Consider the following 12,708-nt stretch of genomic DNA (forward strand, 5'->3'; position numbering starts at 1 on the left):
TCTCACTTTGAAGTACAGGTTTGTAATGAAAGTGTTCTACTCAATTGCTAGCTTTACTGGCACCCATTCTTTGAGCAATTAGCTTTACTTTTTAGAAAAATCTTAAGAAATACTTGTGTACTACTAAGGGGAAATTTGTAGGACTTATAGTTAAGAATTAAGGACTAGTATCAACTTTGTTTAATTGTTTTATCAATTATTCTATTTCTTAGATTGTTTTTTCTTGGAATTAATATTAAAACTACTGCCTGCCTATTTGATTGTTTTTTTATCCTCAAGTTAGTTAGTACGAAGTACAATAGTATTTTCAAACTGTGCTATACAATAGAAAATCAATTTCCTTTTGACATGATAATCATTCAAGAGACGAAGGATTTTATTAGCGTCTATGGTTTTTTTTAGCTTACCCAACTTATGGTCATTTTTAAGTTCTATATCCGGTGTTAATTTTGTAGCTTTAAATATGTAATATGAGCGCCTTGACTCTTGCTATAAAGTTGTTATATTTAAATGGATTATTTCATGGGAATAATCCATCCTATGGGTGCCCTGCAAATAACACTCCATCCTATTCATAATTCCAATTAAATCCATCCTATTCACTATTCTTCCCATAATACTCTCAGGAGACCGGCAACCTAAACAACAAGTCACCCTTGTTATTTTTAGGTTATAAGCATTGAAGTGTGTTCGACACACTTTAAATACACCAAACACCCTTCTCTCGCACCTTTTTTTTCCATCACAAGATACTGATTTCCTTGCATTATTCACGACGAAGATGATAACACCAATGATTTTCGCCTAACAACTTTTTTCTTCTTAGTAACTCTACTACTCGTATTAACATTTGAATTTAAAACAAGAATTTGGCCTAGCCGCCTGTTCTTGAACTTCCAGTTTCAATCTATCAAATGTCCGTTCTTCGTCCTCGGTAGGAGCAGGCAAAAAGGGGTGAACGATGCAATGACAACAACCGTTCGGGCAAGGGCAAGCAATTTCGTTGTTTGAGGAATTGTCTTCTGCTTTAGAGTTGGGGAAACCGCGGCTTAAACCATTAGGTGTAGGCTCTTTCCAGAGGTGGAAGTTTGATAAGCCAATAAAGAAGAGAACAAAAGCCCAACAATCTTATGTTGAACCAACCCACGTACCTTCCATTTTCCTTTAAATTCACCAACCCAACAACAAAGACACAATTTAATTCAATTTTCTTCACTGAGGTATTTAAACAAACACATGGTATACATAACCAAAACTCCACAAAAATTTACCTCAAAACACTGTAAATCAAAATTCTGGGATGAATCTAGGTGCAGATATGTGAGAATAAGTGTGAAAAACGAGATGGGTATGTTGGAAAGTATGAAAGTTGAGAGATTTTTGAGTTTTTTTTGGATAAATATGATAATGAAGGGGAAAAGTTTCTGTGTGTTGTGTGTGTTATAAACAAAGGAAGAAGGTGCAAAACTAGGGCCCATGGTATTAAGAGATGTCTAACTTCAACTCACTTAAAATTACAGAAGAACAAGGGAGAAGAAGAAGCAAGAGAACACAAAAGTTGAATAAATATAGGGATGTATAAAGGAGAAAGATTGTTAGTCGAAAATACTTAAATAAAGGAGAAAGAATGTTACCTTAAGTAACCGGTCATAAGTATAAGTGAGTTTGTTATGTGAAGAATGATCGATAGGATGGATTTAATTGGAATTACTGATAGGATGGAGTGTTATTTGCAGGGCACCCATAGGATGGATTATTCCCATGAAATAATCCTATTTAAATTGTAGTGTCATCAAGTTTCAAGTGAAAGAATGCATTAAATATGAAAGTGAAGTTTGGCAAGGGCCTTAAATTGGCTCATTCGCAAGGTGGCCTTTTAGCTCCCGTAACACCTCCTTCTTACCCGTCTAAAGTAATTAGGGAATGTTACCACACCATAAACAAATGAATAAAGTGAATTCGATTTGAGCATGAAGTACTCAACAACCCTCATGCCGAGGTGGACAGGGGACGATAGGTACCGGCCAAGATCGAGACAGAAATGCCAAACGCACGTCTTTATACTAGCCAAACTTTTATTAGAGTAAATTACTAAGGGGTCGTTTGGTTCGCTGCTTAGGAATGGAATGGATTGAAATGAGAAATCATAGAAGTATGATATAGGACAAAGGAGAACCCACCCCAAAAGCTAGCTCAAAGGGTGGTAGAGCCCTTATCCTATATAAACCCCACATCAACCCCCCATTTGATCGATGTGGGACTCATGTCCCATACCATGCAATGGCACAGTCCTGTAACAAAATATGGGGTTCCAACTTCATACCTTTCAAAACTTGTTTGGTTCATTGTAAAAATAAACATAAAGGTACGGAGTTTGAATCTATGGGAAATGGGTCGGTATGGGATTAAAAGGGGTTGGTATGGAGTTAAAATCCATTGGGTATCTAACTCAATTCCAAAATGCTTCAACCAAACGTTGGAATTGATCAAATCCATTCCAATCCATTCCAATAATGCTAACCAAACACCCCCTAAATTCCATACATTCAAACTTGTCCAAAAGGCCATAAATAAACTCGACTATACTCCCATATTAAAATTACACAATTATAATAACAATCAACCAAAAAGGTTTGGCCCAAATATTAAAGAGTCCACCTTTTGACCATGAAGTCAGGAATTCAATTTCCATTGAGTTCAAATATAACCCTGTTGGTAAATGGTAGGCGATGTAAACAGCATTTTAAGTTCTCAATGAAGCTGATGATTTACCCTGGTCTTAGACTGAATAAGGCCTACCCTAAACCTGAATATCATGTACCAAAAAAAAAAAAAAAAGCAGTTGAATCCCGATTATACTGCACTCAAGTGACTACCGTGATTCACTTAAATCATCAATACCAGATTAAACTCGATATATATGGATAATCACGTGCATGTGATTATCCACATACAGTAAGGAGTAATTATAATTTGACCTGGTAAAATTTGACCCGACTCGACACCCGAACATGACCCGGCCTAATATAACCCAACCCAAATTTTTATTGTTGCAAAATGATTATTATTCACAAATAACTTGATAATAGTTGTGGAGTAAAACGTAATATTTGAATAAAACAAACGAAATGGATGCAAATATGGACTGAAATTCGGACGGTTTAGTGATTGGAACTGAGTGAAAGATATGACTTAATCTAAACACTAAGCAATGGGTTAACCCAACCCCAAGGACTAAGTAAAGGAGTCTGTTCAAGCACTAAGCAAAGAAGAATTAAGAAGAAAGCAATGCTTCAACTTCTGTTTATAATTCATCAAATCTAAAATTTACATAGGGCTGACTTTGCTTTTATAGGCCAAGTAATGCAATCTCCACCCTACATTCAAACACACATCTAAGGGCTCATAGAGGCCTCAATAAACGATCCAAAAGCTAGTCCAGGACTTTACACAAGTTGAAAAACATAAACTAAAAACAAGCAAAAGTAAACTAATGAGACAATCACTATTTAAGATAAAGTAAGCTCCTTGGAGACCTTACAAGGACCGGTCAAACTTAATATAAGAGCCATAGAGCAGCAAAAAGGACCTTTGGAGTTGTCTTGGATAGTTTAAGAATGTTGAAAGTGACTTGAAAGCGACCCTTGTACTTTCTCTTGCAAATCGTGCTCCTCATGGACCACCCGGTTTGTTGCTTCTTTTAAATTATGATAGATACCTTTTCAAGACAAAAGTTCCAGACAAAAATGTTCTAAACTCATCATAGAAGGGTCCTAGGCCGTTACATGCCATAGGTTCTTAGACGGAGTTTGATGATAGTTGGACAATTGGTTGCTTCTTTTTGTTTTGATGTTGCAATTTGTGGGTTGTAGTTAAAATTTATGTCGAACGGCTATTTTGTATTGCAAAAATTTCTAGCCTAAAACCTTGCAATATGGGTTAATTACTTGAAAATTGAGTTTGGATCAAATTTGGATTCTCACATTCTTTGTATTGCCAAATATAGAAATTGGATTTCAAATTCTTTGTTCCCCAAACAGAATTTAAATTTGAGATTCATGGTTCACATTTCTAATTTTAGATTGGTCATTTAAAATGAAATTCAAGTATTCAAACATTGTCTAAGAGTATTTTCTCTCTTATTCTCAAAAATCTATTTTATGCGTAAATGGCTTATAATCTTGGTTTATATCATAAAATCAAGGAATTTGACATTACAAACTTCGCCTTTTTTTTTTACAGTAGTAAAGAAAGATATGCCTAATCATGGTCTTACAGGCAAGGCCATGAGCGATCTTATTGAATATCCTAGGAACATAACTAAACGATAAACAGTGAAACGATGAACTAATTGAAAGGATATCATTGAGGATTGGCTTAACCAGATGATGAGGCATGAGGATATCCGCAAAAAAAAAACGCAACAATGGGGAGGCAATCCGAAAAAACTTCCAAGTGCAAGATCTTGTGCTTGACTGCCCACGAAAGAACTTCCCGCATTCCCAGTGCCTCCGCTTGAAGAGGGGTTTTCGCCCTTATGAATTTTCTTGTCTCAAAAAGAATGTTTCCAACCGGCGAGAGCACAACCCACCCTATCCCCGCTTTCTCCCTAGATTTCCATCCCGCATCAACCATCATCCGAAAACGGTCACAAGTACTGAGAGGAGTTACCAGATGAATCAGCTTACTTTCCCGGATCCATTGCATGCGTTCCTCATCCAACTCAAGAGTTCTCAGGGTTTCACCCTTTTGGGGAGTCTGTTCAAAAGCAATGACTAGGTCCGCAGTCCCAACTAATTACGACCACATCTTCAAGATCATGATGGGGTGGAAAATTTATTCTTTAAAAACTATTTTGTTCCTTACACTCCATATGGTTCAGATTGTTGCCATGAAGCGCACAATTCTCATCTCCGAATCTTGAAGTTTTCCCAAATAGTTAACCCAATTGATGATCCATTTACCCAAACCCAGAGTTTCTCCTTCACCCACCCTTATCCCTAGCTCAGTACATGCCCAAATCCTCCTAGCCACATAGCAGTCCCGGAAAAGGTGCACCATAAATTCCAAACTCAACTCATCCATGGAGCAAAGTTTACAACAGTGGTTAATGTCAATTCCTCGTTTCACAAAGTTATATCCCACAGATAGAGTATTAGTAATAATCCTCCAAATCAGAACTCTCCATGTCATAGGCCCCGGTAGTCTCCAAAGTTTCTTTCTACAAAAGATCCTCCCCTCCTCATCCAATCTTATTTTGTCCTTCCGGAACCCCCTATGCTCCATATACTTTGTGAACAGAACACCATACGCACTTTTGACAGTAAATTCGCCAGTAGCACTATGTGTCCAATAAATATCATCCTGGGTCAGAGAATGACATAGCGGAGTAGCGAGAATCATCGTAGCACATTCCTCAGAGAAAATACACTGAACCATATCTTCTCTCCAACTTCTAGCCTCACATAAGTCATGAGTGATAACCAAATCTTTCACTTGCAAATTCCGCAAATCCACCGTCATTAAGGACATCATATCATCCTGTGGCTCAGCCATATCTCCATTGACCCATCTATTCGTCTAGACATTTAACTTTGAATTACGCCTCGGTTTCCACCCAACATGGTGACAAACAAACTCCAATCCATACCCAACACTTTTTGCCCTCCATGAAAGATTAGTACCCCTTTTCCAATTTAAACGCCCCTCCGGGGAGCTGTCATCATGGATGAGCTGTTTTCGAAAAATAAGAGCGAAGTAAGAAAAGTCTTTTCCCAAGAGCCTCCAAGCAGGTTTAGCCAGCATCGCCTGATTTAAGCACTTCATATTCCTAATCCCTAAGCCTCCATCCCGCTTAGGAAAGCTGAGGAATTTTTTACTACACCAGTGAATGGTTTTCCCCACTTTACTGCCCGCTCACCAAAAATGTGACAGAAGAGAGTTAATCTTTTGTGTCACGCTTACCGGTATTTTAAATACCTATAGAAATAAATTAGAAAGATTTGATAAGACAGACGAAATTAGAGTCAACCTTCCTGCTGGAGAAAGAAAAATTTCATTCCACGAAGCAATCCTCTTCATAACATGCTCAATTAGTCCTTTGAACAACTGCCTTTTTTACCCTTGAAACTCAGTAGGTAGTCCAAGATATTTACCAAGCCCTTTACTACCTTTCACTTTAAAAGTTCTCAAACATCGACGCGCTCTTAGAAGCCTAGTACTTGGGCTGAAAAGAATTCCCGATTTATCCTCGTTGATAATTTGACCACACATCGCAATAATTATCAAGCAACCGTCTAAGGTTTCGTGGTCCATTATTTTGGTCATGAAGGAAAAACATAGCATCATCAGCAAAGAAAAGACGTGTAAGACGTTCTTCCCCCGGGCAAAGACTTAAGCCTTTGATCCGCCCCTCCAATCGATACCGTTCCAAATTGAAAGACATGACTTCCATGCAAAGGAAAAAAAGGAAAGGAGACAAAGGGTCACCTTGTCGGAGACCACACTTTGGCCTGAAAAGATCCATCGGAGCCCCATTGAAAAGTACCTGGTAGGAAACTGTAATGACACAATTCATGATAAGAGTCACCATTCTCCTAGGCAAGCCAATCTTAATCAAGACTGCATGGAGGAAATCCCATCTCACCCGATCATATTCCTTATTCATATCTGCTTTGAAGGCAATTCTCCCACTCTTCCCTTTTTTGTGAGTGTTTATTTTATGAAGTGCTTCATGTGCCAGTAGGATGTTATCGGAAATTTGTCTTCCCGGGACAAAAGCATTTTTGAAGTCTCCTACCAAATAACTCATAACCTTTGCCAGTCTATTCGTAATGCACTTGGACACAATTCTCATAAAAACATTACAAAGACTGATAGGCCTAAAATTTGCGATCGCCTCCGGATTATCACACTTAGGTATAAGTGCAATGAATGTTCGGTTTATTTCTTTTAAGACCATTCCTGAGTTTAGGACCGAAAGCAGAGCCCTTGTAACATCAGACTTAATAAACGACCAGCATTTGTGATAGAAAACTTCCGGGATCCCATCCGGGCCCGGTGATTTGAGTGAACCCATCTGAAAAACCGTTTTACGTGCCTCTTTAGTTGTGAAAGGACGACCCAAGAAATCCGCATCATCATCTCCTATGCACTGCGTGTATCCATCCATAAGCCTATCAAGTATCTGATTATGATTTGGAGTCTGATTGTCACGCACTGGGTTATATAGATTCACAAAAGAAGGATGAAAAATTTGACCAACCCTCCCCATATCATACACCCATTCTCCATTGTGATCCTTTATACCATAAATAAAGTTTCGTCCTGCTCTACCTTTCACCCAATTGAAAAAGTATTTAGTTCATGTGTCACCATCCATCATCCATTTCATTTTTGCTCTTTGCCTCCATAATGTAGCTACTGCTTTAGAATACTCAGTAACCTCCTCATTGGTCCTGGAATAGAGATCATCGTTTCCTTCTTCTATAGCAACATTTATTCCTTCCTCCAATTTCATATCAAAATCATCCCATTTCTTTCTTCATTCTAGCCTTTTATCAAGCGCCCATTTTTTCACGTGACCACAAAACCTTGCTAATTTTCGTGCCACCAAACTCCTCATGTGCGAACCCAAGCGTCCATATTGTATGGTTTCTTTGTCCCATTTTTCACAAGGTTTAGATCCGGTTCAATCAGCGCATGGTCCGAGATTTGAATAGGGTAATGTTTTATCCCTGTATTTGAGAATAAAGTGAACCAATCCTTCGACCCAAGAGCCCTATCAATCCTTTCATACACTCTCTTATCCCCCTTTCTATTATTACACCAAGTATATCTCGGTCCTTTGAAGGGGATGTCTACCAATTCGTTACTAACCCTCCATATATTGAAATCATAGGCTCCATCTATTGCCCTTTTATTTGTACCTATTTTGTCACTTGCAAATACTTGGTTCAAATCATCGACAATCAAAAAAGGATGATTTAGAGCCAAGATGCACTATTCCAAATCCTCCAAGACGGATCTTCGCAAATGTAAATACGGAGCACCATAAAACAACACAAGGTACCACAAAAGGCCATTATACTTTTCGACTAGCACAACGACGAAATTGCTATAAGACCACACATGGCTAAACTTAGCCTCTTTATGATAGCCTACCCATAAACCCCACGCACTACCAATGTAACACCCCCATACTCCAAGTGCCTTACCAGGACCACTCAGGTATCAGGATGCCACCATCTCGGTTACCCGAGGCATGATATTCATAAGACAATAACGAACCAACTTTAAAAGTAAATAAAGTTTAAAGTGATTACATAGCAATTCCAAACTGATAAAAAGAAATACACGATTCTCAGAAGGTCTACTGCTAAAACTATCAAAGCTATAAAACATCGTCTAACACAGCGGAAGACTTCTAACTGCCACGTGATGACTCATCCCAATTATCCCATACGCGTCATATCATACCTGCTCAATAACTGCTCACCACCCCCGAATGGATCACCACAGTTTTTAAAACATTTAAACGGGGTCAGTACTAATCACACAACTCAATATATCAACAATAAGATAAACAGACAGCTTAACCGTCACACACACATAACCACACCAATCCCAACAATCTCAATCACCGATCGTCCCCTTTGGACCGACCCGCGATGGGGGACCGCAGCCGTACCCACCAAATCCCCGCTCCTCATAATGAGCGATAACCCTGTCCATTAATGTGCACATCCCCTTCCGCGGCGGGTTCCACGAAGGGCGAAACTAGGGCGTGAAGCCACTCCCGCAAGTGACCCCACTCAGCCGAGGACACGCCTCGAGAACCAGAGACAACCAATCACAATCAACAACCCGTCACAATACAATTACTATATCAAACAATCAATCTCAACACATCAACAATCATCCCATTATGGGACTAATACTGAGTAGGAAATCCTACCTGGAAAGCATAACTATCAGACGGTCTCTACAGCTGTATCAAAAAGCTTTTTCTACAAAACCTCCTCCTATCATACAACATACAAATGCTACCAAATCACAAACTACTCAAAAACCCCGAAATCCCATATTAGGGTTTAACCAACTTAAAGGAAAGACAATAAAAAGGGTACATAGATCTTACCCTCGACGCAAGGATCTCAACGGTATAACAAACGATGAAAACCGACCTTCCAAACTCCGGGATTTGCTAACAATGCGATTAAGATGATGAACGTACTTGCTTTCTCTCTTTGACAGTAAATTAGGTTTTGAAAAAAAGTGTTTAGAATGATGACGGGAAAAGGTTATATACCTTAATCGCATAATTAACAAAACCCGAGAAAAACTCCCCGTAAACCGGCTACTCGATCGAGTATCTAAGGTACTCGATCGAGTACCCCCTTACTCAATCGAGTATCCTAGTTACTCGATCGAGTACCCAACAGGTCAGAAACTATTTTAAAACGCAACTTACCCTTACTCGACAGAGTAAGGCCTACTCGATAGAGTACCCAAAGACTCATAAATACGGAGTATTACAGTCTTCCCTCCTTAAAAAGAACTTCGTCCCCGAAGTTCAACCCATACTAAAAAACAAACATACTAACTCGATCAAGACACAACAACGTGACTAAGAACTCAAAACAAAACTCCAACCCAAACATGAACTCGTAACACCAACTCCACTAACTATTCCTACCTCTACAACTTGGCTCACGATATCGTATCGACTCCATTATATCTCTCTCAACACTAATTCCATACACTACCAACTAGCTCCGTAATAATCATCCAGAGCCAATCCAATATCAAAATACCCCTAACATCAAACGGAATGTTACATTCTACCACCCATAAAAGAAACTTCGTCCTCGAAGTTTACTTACACTCATAAACATCATCATGCCACTATCAAAACTCTCGAACTCCTAAACATCACACTACTACAAGCACGGCCATGGCCTTTTAACAACATCAACCACAAAACAAATCCCTCCTTTACGCTATGCTAATACTCTACTTCCAATAATTTTACAACATGCACAACCATGAAACTCACTTTTATCGCATCCTACTCCTCTTAAGACAAATGTTACGTCCTCGTAACTCACTAATACTAAATCCTTAGTTAAATCATCTCATCATCCTCATCACCACCACATGTCAAAGATAACCGCCTATAACCTCATTTCTATAACCGTTCCTATTTCCAAGTCTTTCTTACTTAAACAGTTCTCATACTTCAATTTACTCTGCACTCCATCTAACTAATACCGCAAAACCCTTAGCATAACCAATACTCCAACTCTTCCACATTACCGCAACATGGCATACCTCTCTATATAAACTATATAAAACTTCTATCGCCAAAAGCATAACTCACGATCCACACGTGTTACGTACACTCACACAAGATCCTCAAGTTCTTTTCTTTCCTCACTGCAAAACTCATACATGACTTAACAAGACACTAAATCCAAACACCCTTCCCTCACTGGCCCAACGAAAGATTAAAACCACCTGCAGACTTTGGATCATTACCACACATGTTCTACGAATCACTTGCCATGACTATGTGCACCGATGTCTCATCTACAACAAGGTCAAATGTTCTGTACAACCTCTTACAATTGTGCCCTATCAACGTAAAAATCACTATACCATCACAACAACAAAACATACACAACTTTCTCCCATATCATACTCTACCCTCACACCCAAGTTGAAACTGGTAAGAAACATCAACAAACAAAACAACTGTCTACATGTTCAACCAAAACTCACAAAGAACAACAGCAAACAAAACAACAATCTGTGTATAACTGGTATGCACTTCCGAAAACTCATATCATAATCATCCCGCCTACTCCACCACAACCGGTGACGGCATCACAACACCGTCACCAATAACCGCACCGCAGTGCGAAAATACCCGCATCACAACACGAAGTACCGTGCCCGGATCACCACCCGAGGCACCACAACCGCACCGATAGACATCACAACTTGCTCAAACCCATAAACACTGACTCAACATAACTTCTCGGACAAGAAAAACTTACTCAAATCCACTTTATTAAATCACAACGCAACATATTATATGGATAAACAGATAAGCACCTCATGAACATCATCTCTACCATTTCACGGAATACGCATGTGTTATCAATACAAATAAAATTATAACTAGCCATGCCAAAGCAATCAAATTATTACCTTTTTAGCCTCATTCCATCAGATTGTCGTACCCTACATATATCACAAACATTCATATAACATCTTTATAACTATCACACCATACCGCTTCTCGTGAGGTCAGAACCTCACACAAACATTTATACACATCATAGACCCATAATCACATCCAACTAGTCAATCCTGATCACGTAAGTTACCACTCGATAAAGATTACCTGTCGCCCGAGCTTAACTCATATGCCCCTCATAACATATTTTCCCATTCGCATAACCATCACCTTATGCCATACCATTAATATTCAACCACTAGCGCTCGCCTCATATAACCACATCTTATACTCCCTTACAACCATACATATCAATCCGGCCTTTGTAAAATCAACCTCTCTAGATCTTTGTCTTTCTTATCTATCATCACCCTTAACCACTAGTGACAACACCACAATACCACCACTGCTCGTATATCAAACCTCTTACACTCATATCAAAACAACACGGTTTTTCTCCTATCTTTGGTTAACATCCCCAAATAAAGAACACCAAACCCATCAACAAAATTACCTCAACATTATTCCCAATACTATCTTAATTGTATCGTCATCTAACTTTCCACCAAAAAAATCTCATATCGTGTAAATACTCCACCAACTCTTACTCCCTTAATTCCTTGAAACTCATTATTAATCACGTTGTCCTGAAGCTCCCATATAACCATTAACTAACATCCTCATGATAATATCACACATTTTGATGATTCCTTACCTTTATATCACATAACTCCGGTGAAAATTTTCCTTAGCTTACTTTTTACTCTTCTTTTCTCTTCACATTCAACAATACCATTTAATAGCTCAACTCCTTATTACTTCTATCTAATTCTTTAGTGCTCCGGTTACCTTCTCAATCCGCCAAAGCCCAAATCCCATTATTTCATGTCGATATCATCTCACTCTTTCTTACCATGGATCTTCTCTTATTATGCTATCGCTCACACTTGTCACTAACCTATCCATAAAATCAACGTTCACTGTTTAAACAACTTCATTTCATGCCGTTAAATGCCCAAAGAAATCACACGTAGTTTCACCTCTTAATAAACCAAATCTCCCAAACTCACTCACTGTCTACAAATACACCTCGCAACATGTCTCCATAAAGTTCACTATATACCACTCTTCTCAACCCCTTTAAAACGAACTTTCACTACATATATTCTTGACCCACACGACTCCTAACCATCTCACTCCATAATTCTTTACACATCTCAAGTTTCCACTATCCAAACCTTCCTTTCAATCTTTTCATTCTCACGTTCCTTAGACCCACATCATCCCTTACCCACTTTCACTTACTTTTACATCACTCAATTTCGCGAATAAATCACTCACCACTTCTCACCAAAACTTGCACCATGCCTCAATCAGCTCATCAATATTCTTTTTCTTTTTCCACTTCTCAGCACAACCACATATAGCTCATCTCCTCCCACCAAACTCATACTCACCATAAGGTG

Source organism: Silene latifolia, chromosome 2 (assembly GCF_048544455.1).
Source record: "Silene latifolia isolate original U9 population chromosome 2, ASM4854445v1, whole genome shotgun sequence".
Classification (NCBI taxonomy): domain Eukaryota; kingdom Viridiplantae; phylum Streptophyta; class Magnoliopsida; order Caryophyllales; family Caryophyllaceae; genus Silene; species Silene latifolia.